Here is an 8,315-nt window from a genome sequence, read left to right as displayed (position 1 = left end):
AGTTTCTACGTTTTAACTTGTTGTGAATATGATCTCTGTATTGACTGTTCAATGAACAATGCAGTTTTTGCCCAGTAAGCCAAAAACATGAATTCTCACAACAAACATTTTAATTTTTCAGAATACCAACTAATTTTCATTAAATAACCTTCCTGATGGATTCTTATAAGCTTGGACAACATTTGGAATGTAACTGTAGAAATTATTTTGTACGAGGGGAATGTGAAGGACAAATTAGGATAAACATGCTTCATGCATGTTGAAGAAATCTTCGAATGAATAATACTCCAGATTTCAATTATTTAAACAATAAACATTTTCTCAGAGAATTTAAGCTGCATGGTAGATTAAATCAGATGAATGATAACATCATGACATTTCAAAATGTCACAGCATTTCATTAATAAACTAATGGGGCCAGTGATTGATAATTAAATCCAATTATCCATTCAGCTAAAGAGAACATTTGTAGCACAGTCGATTTATTTCACAAGATCAGACTCAAAACAGAAAAGGAAAAAAAGGCACTATTTGTGAGCTGCATATTTTATGCATTAAATAAATAATTGACAGTCAATTTTTAGAATATAATTATGATATCTAACTTGGAATACGAACAGTAATCCATTTAAAGTTCACCATACCAGAAAAGCTCACTCACTTAAGGAACTATATGCATGCACCAACATTATTATACTCAATAGTCTAAAATGTTAGTATCACACACAGTTACTGAGGTGCAGGGAGTGGATTGTTGAACTTTGCTTACATAAGGAAATGTTCAGTCACAATGCTTAAACCTTCATGACAAGGGGCAAGTTGGATGAACCAGCTGCTCTTTTGCTGACTGTCAGTTTTGAATGTTCATGCCGTCTCTGTTTTGAATCTTATCTTGCCATTCAGAGAAAGGCAAGGTCTGCATTTTGGGAAAGCAAATCTTAGCAGGATGTATACACTTAATGGTAAGGTCCTAGGGAATGTTGCTGAACAAAGTGACCTTGGAGTGCAGGTTCATAGCTCCTTGAAAGTGGAGTCACAGGTAGAGAAGATAGTGAAGAAGGTGTTTGGTATGCTTTCCTTTATTGGTCACAGTATTGAGTACAGGAGTTGGGAGCTGAAAATGTGTTGCTGGAAAAGCGCAGCAGGTCAGGCAGCATCCAAGGAACAGGAGAGTCAATGTTTCGGGCATGAGCCCTTCTTTCCTGAAGAAGGGCTCATGCCCAAAACGTCGACTCTCCTGCTCCTTGGATGCTGCCTGACCTGCTGCACTTTTCCAGCAACACATTTTCAGCTTAGATCTCCAGCATCTGCAGTCCTCAATTTCTCCTACAGGAGTTGGGAGGTCATGTTACCGCTGTACAGGACATTGGTTAGGCCACTGTTGGAATATTGCATGCATTTTTGGTCTCCTTCCTACCGGAAAGATGTTGTGAAACTTGAAAGGGTTCAGAAAAGATTTACAAGGATGTTGCCAGGGTTGGAGGATCTGAGCTATAGGGAGAGGCTGAACAGGCTGGGGCTGTTTTCCCTGGAGCATCAGAGACTGAGGAGTGACCTTATAGAGGTTTACAAAAATATGAGAGGCATGGATACGATAAATAGACAAAGGCTTTTCCCTGGGGTAAGGGAGTCCAGAACTAGAGGGCAGAGGTTTAGAGTGAGAGGGGAAAAATATAAAAGAGACTTAAGGGGCAACTTTTTCACACAGAGGGTGGTACGTGTATGGAATGAGCTGCCAGAGGAAGTGGTGGAGGCTGGTACAATTGCAACATTTAAAAGGCATTTGGATGGGTATATGAATAGGAAGGGTTTGGAGGGATATGGGCCGGCTGCTGGCAGGTGGGACTAGATTGGATTGGACTATCTGGTCGGCATGGACGGGTTGAACCGAAGGGTCTGTTTCCATGCTGTACATCTCTATGACTTTGTGACTCTATCCAGGTCAGGAATTTGACAAAGGATCTTTGTCACACATTCTGCTCTGCTGGCCAAGATGAATAATCTCACCGTAGGACAATTCTTCTATCAATTGCCCATCCTTCTCTGTGCATAACGCACATGGAATCTGATTATGATTTTCCCACACCTGAGATTTGGATTTCTGAAAGTACGTTTGCATTAAAATGTAAACATGCTATACCAGAATAACGCCCATTATAGGATACCAACTAGGTACTGTCAAAAAAATGTACACTTTATTACCCCACTGGGACTATTTACCCAGTATGACAATGTGGGAGGGGTGGAGTTAACATTGACGTACACCGTTACTAGAAAGGGTTCCTATAGTCCCTCATCCCAAGTTCAGGCAGCTCAGCTTAAGGCTTCAGAACAGCCACTATTTCTGATCTGTATGACTCAGTTCACAATCACAAAATGTATCCGTTCACTGAGATTTCACATCAATACAAATGAAGAGTTTAAATATATTCTTGCTTTCAGATTTGAACAGCTAATCAATAGATTAATACAGCACTAAGACATTATAAAAGAACACATTCTCACAACAAAAATTTTAATTTATATAGCACATTTAACATAGTACAATGTACCACTGTAGTGCACAGGAACAGTATCAAACAAAATTAGGCAACTAGCCACTTAAGGAAATACTTGTATCGGTGACTGTAAGTTGTTCAAAGAGAAAGGTTTTATGGAGTATCTTAGAAGAAAGAGAGATGGGAAGGTTTCTCAAAGGAATTCCAGACCTAAGGACCTCGGCAAGCCTTCCCTTCAGCTGCCGATCATGGAGTGATTAAAATCACTCCAAGAGGCCAGAATTGGGGAAGTGTAGATATCTTGCAAGGTTGGACGGGATTACTGAGATACACAGGCAGCAGAGTTTTGAACAACTTCAGGTTTACAAAGGGTACAATGCGGAATGTTAACCAGGTGGGAATTGCCATCGTGAAGTCTGGAGAGAAGAAAAACTTTTACAATCAGGGGAACTGAGATAAGGGCAGAAATGGGCCATGTTAATAGAGGTAGAAATAGAATGTCTTAATGATACTGCACATATGTGTTTGGAAGCTCATTTTCAGGAAAAATAAAAGACCAAGATCATCAACACACCCTCCATGTCATTATGTGGAGGTGCAGATGGGGGGCTGGGTGGACAAAGTCAGAAGTCACACAAATGGGCAGCACTCTGAAAGCTTGACGTTTCAAATAATGCTGTTGGACTGTAACCTGGTGTTATGTGACTTCTGGCCTTATCCCTCCATGTCAAATTATGGCTGAGACAGTCATGAAGTCAATGGTACAGACTACAAGAAGAAACATATTTGCTATCTTGATGTCCCATCCCAAACTATTATCAGAGCCAGTATTTAAAATTGAAATATAGTCCTCAATTTTTAAAAATTTATTCCATTGATCCTGAAGTTGTGCAGATGCCAGGAAATAATGCAGAACCACCATTCAGCAACCTGTTTCTGTGAAACATTTGAATCCTTTGAGAACTGCAGTTATAAAAACAATTATTTTTTAAAAATATGATGAATAAATAATATATTTCAATCCAGGTTTTTAAATCAGAATTATGAGATGAGAAAAGTCTGGTTGATTGATCCTTTTTTTTTCTGCTGAGTATAGAGAAGGATCTGCAGGAATTTCTTTCACTGGAGTTCTGAGAATGCAGAATGCTTTGTTACAAGGGGAGACTGGAGCAGGCACATTGCAGATTTTAGATGGTAACCAGTTAAATACAGAAGCAGAGGAAGATACAGAGCTATGGGAAGAAATAATAATTCTATTTTTATTTTTTATTGTTCTAACAAAGAGATGGAGGCATGATAGGCCACATTGCATGTTTCTATGCTGTTAACGAACTCATACAATTGCTGAGAATTTTCAGCTCAGCTTACATGATTACCTCTCAGGGAGAAGAACATAAGCTCAAACTGGATTTTCTGTGCAATACTATGAGCTGGCACTGCAATGCAGTAACAAGGGACAGCTGCAATTTTTAAGATGACAGTGAAGAAAATCAATGTCCCTTCCACGATGCTCCAATGCAGTGAGAGTGGAGCAACTAGGTCTGTGCTATGAAGCACATAATGATTGCAATCAAATGCTTCATCATCAGAGTGTTACATTTGAGAATTCAGCACAAGTGAAAACTTGAGGGGGAAGGAGATGTTGTTATAATTTTTGTAACCTTCAGTAGCTGGTGAGTGTCTTTCTTTTATCACTAAGCCTAGATATTAACTTGATATTAATTTCCCAAATTAGAAATTAATTATCCAAATAAATAAATATAGTTCCATTAGACTTTGTAGAACTTCAGAGTTGGTTAATGCTCAAGTTCAGGAATGCATTACTATAAATCAGACATGTATGAGGTTACAAGACATAATGATGGAATCTCAGCTCTTGACTTTGACCAACAGGTATGAGGTACTTACTACTTTGTGGAAAAGGTCAAGGATAGCAAGGTAAATGGGCAAATGTTCATTACGTAATAATGTGATGTCCTAAGTTTAGAACTAGAATTGATCGTTGGAACATACAAGATTTTGGATGTGCTTAACGGGGGTAGACATTACAACATTGTTTCACTTGCCTGGGGCACCTCGACCATAGGGCACAGTCTCAGAATAAGGGACTTTCATTTAGGACTGAGATGTAGAAAAACTTTCTTATTCAAAGTATTGTGAATCTTTAGAGCAGTGCTGTGGATGGTCTGTCATTGACAATATTCAAGACTGAGGTAGATACATGCTTGGTCTCCCAAGAAAACAAGGGATATGGGGAGTTGGCAGGAAAGTGAACCTGAAGTCAAACATCGACCATAACCATACGAATTGGTGGAGCAGGCTCAATTGGTTATGGTGTACCCGTGCTCTTATTTTTTATGTTATTAGAAGGCTATTCAAATTGGGGAAATGAAAAGCATGCATGCAAGAGTCAGTATTGCCAGAAAAATAGATATCATTCTAAGCAGCTATTATTAGGAGCTTTAAAGGTTGCCTGTACCTGATACCAGGTTTAAAGGTATCATTTCATGGCTGGAGAAGACATGCAGTGTAAAAGGGAGGATCAAGTTATGTCACATTTCACATTGGAACCAACATTGCTAAGAACCAGGAATGGTGCTCTGCTGACGACACAGAATCCAAATTAAAAAGCCAAAACTCAAAAGTTATAATGTCTGAATTATTACATAAATCACACAACAATTCTCATTAGGATGAACAGATTAGAAAGATAAGCATGAGGCTGAAAAGTAAGTGTTGGGAGTGAGGAATTTCACCTCATGGGCCACTGCAGAAAGGGGAAGCTATTCCATTGAGGCAAGATCCATTTAAGCTCCCTCTGGGACCCATGTGATAAATAGAATTTTGACCTAATTCAAGGAAAAAAATAGTGAAGCATACAGTAAAGGGGAACCGCAAAGGAAATATCAAGCTCCAGAGTAGGGCAGTGAATTGATTAAGAATGAACAGAGTGGGACAGAAAAGAAACAGTGAGAATAAAAAAAAGCAACAGAGCAAACTGACATCAGGAAAAAATGGAAATATGTCAAGGCTAAAGGTCTGAATGTGTGAAGCAATTCAGCACGGTGGCACAGTGGTCAGCACTGCTGCCTCACAGCGCCTGTAGACCCGGGTTCAATTCCCGACTCAGGCGACTGACTGTGTGGAGTTTGCACGTTCTCCCCGTGTCTGCGTGGGTTTCCTCCGGGTGCTCCGGTTTCCTCCCACAGTCCAAAGATGTGCGGGTCAGGTGAATTGGCCAAGCTAAATTGCCCGTAGTGTTAGGTAAGGGATAAATGTAAAGGTATGGGTGGGTTGCGCTTCGGCGGGTCGGTGTGGACTTGTTGGGCCGAAGGGCCTGTTTCCACACTGTAAGTCTAATCTAATCTAATCATAAATTAAATTATTAGCACAAATAAATATTAAGAAGTTCTGACCTAAATGACATTATGGAGACACGGTCGCAAAATGATTGAAGTTGGAGATAAATAACTGCAGGATGCTGAACCTGCAGAAGAGATAAGCAAAATGAAAAGGAGGAGAGTTAGCCCTAATAAAAAAAGGATGGGATGACGATAGTAGAGAAAAAGAATCATAGCTCAGAAAATCAAGAAGTAGAATCAGTTTGTATGGAACTTAAAATCACAAGAGGCATAAAATATTGGTGGGTTGTTACCTGATGAAGGAGCAGCACTCCAAAAACTTGTACTTCCAAATAAACTTGTTGCACTACAAACTGGTTTTGTGTGATTTTTAACTTTGGCCAACACTGGCACCCTCACTTCACAGGTAAGAGTAGGAAAAAAAAGTAATTCCGCTGCACCCTAGCAGCAAGGTGTCCTATGATTCAGGGAAAAACAGTTACCCTTTAAGAGGAGAGAACCATCCAAAAACACAATAAATCAAAGGTTTCTTTCAGAGTTTACTTGAGAAAAAGGCCTGTTCCAGAAACAGTGTAATTTAGCAATCTTCAGAATACACACGGCAGGAAAAACAAGTTCTGAAATATTCCATAAAAAGAAGACCGTGGAAAGAGATTAAAAGGACTCAGGTTAAGAAATAAGTGAGCTATGTTAACAGTTTTCTTAACAGGTTTACAAAATGACAATGTCTGAAGAAGCTAGCATTCAGGGAATGCAGAATTATGTTGAAAAGAAAGTAAGAACAGCTGTGCCAACCAAATAAAGAACTTTAAAGTAAGAACAGAGTGATTTTCATTGAAGTCTGTGTATCTGTAAGATTACTGTTGATTGCAAAAGGTTTCAACCTTTATAGTTGTTATATATGCTAAGATAATTTCAGCTAGTTCTTATACAATGCAATAGTTTTTCCCCTTTTTTTGTGTGCAATAAAACTTGATATTTTTTATTGAAAGTACATTGACAGCTTCTTGTTTGGTGACTGACCACCAAAGTAATCAAATTGCAAATGTAAAACTTATGGTCTATCAAGCCAGGTCACTCTTGGATGTGAGTTGCCCACCAGCTGGGACCATAACATAACTTGATAACTCTGTAGTAAAAAAAACCTCAAGGCAAAAATAATCATAATATGTTAGCATTTTGCATTGAATATGAATTTGATTTATTTAAGTCCAGTCTAGGTCATAAGTCTTATCAAACCTCATTGGCATGAAGGATATTAGCTAAGAAAATTGGTAAACAACATTAACAGATGTGATGGTGGAGAAATAATTGCTAGCATTCAAAGAGTTAAATAATACACAATTTGCAAGTAATGTCCATTTCCTTAAGGCAGTAATGCTGCACAGAAAGATTGACCTACTGTCACTAATAGAAGATCATATTCATAAGACGTAGGAGCAGAAGTAGGCCATTTGGCCCATTGAATCCATTCTGCCATATGAGATGATCTAATAATTCTGAACTCCACTTTACTGCATTTTCCCCATTACCCTTAATTCCCTGACTGATTTAAACATTTGTCTATCCAACTTTGAATATACTTAATGACCAAGCCTCTACAGCCGTCTGTAATAAACAAATTCACAAGCTTGTTGCCCTCTGAAGGAAAAAAATCTCATCTCTGTCTTAAGTGGGTGATTCCTTACTCTGAGATTATGCCCTTTGATCCTGAACACAAGGGGAAACAACATTGCTGCATCCACCCTGGCAAGTCCGCTAAGAATCTTCTAGGTTTAAAAAGGCTGTCTCTAAACTCCAATCAGTACAAGCCCAAACTACTCAATTTCCCATCAGAATAAAATCTCTCTATAGTTGGGATCAAACTGATGAACCTTCTCTGGGCTGCAGTAGGACCACAAATTCATCTGTGCTGCAGCTTTCTGCAGTCTTTATTTATTTAAATGATATTCAGCTCTTCTATACCTGCAGAATTTGTAACTTCACATTTTCTCACATTACATTCTATCTGTCATGTTCTCAGCCACTTAATAATTCGTCCAAATCTCTCTGTAGTCATTCTCACCATTGTTTTCCCACCGATTTTTGTGTCACCTACAAGTCGATGACAGTACATTCACTTTGTCATCTAAGTCTGTCATACATCCCTCATACATTTTTCATTATTATTGTTTTATTCTTCTGTCAATTTTGAGTTGGAGTTGTGAACTGGGAATTTTGAGTTGGAGTTGTGAACTGGGAATTTTGTGCCAAAGCTGACCCTTGGGCTGTGGATAACTGCTTGCATTAAGAAAAATACAGACCAAACAAAATTTTATTTATTCATGAGGCCAGTCCTGGAAGTTAGTTGCAGTTTGCTTGGTACTGCAGGCGCTTTGTCATCGGGGAAAAGCACGATGGTTAAATAGATAGCAGAAGTTGACTATTGGCGAGGTCAGCAGGGGGGAACTGAATC

The sequence above is a fragment of the Hemiscyllium ocellatum genome, chromosome 1 (genome assembly GCF_020745735.1).
Source record: "Hemiscyllium ocellatum isolate sHemOce1 chromosome 1, sHemOce1.pat.X.cur, whole genome shotgun sequence".
Lineage (NCBI taxonomy): Eukaryota > Metazoa > Chordata > Chondrichthyes > Orectolobiformes > Hemiscylliidae > Hemiscyllium > Hemiscyllium ocellatum.
The sequence above is the reverse complement of the archived record's forward strand: the minus strand, read 5'-3'. Positions refer to the sequence as shown.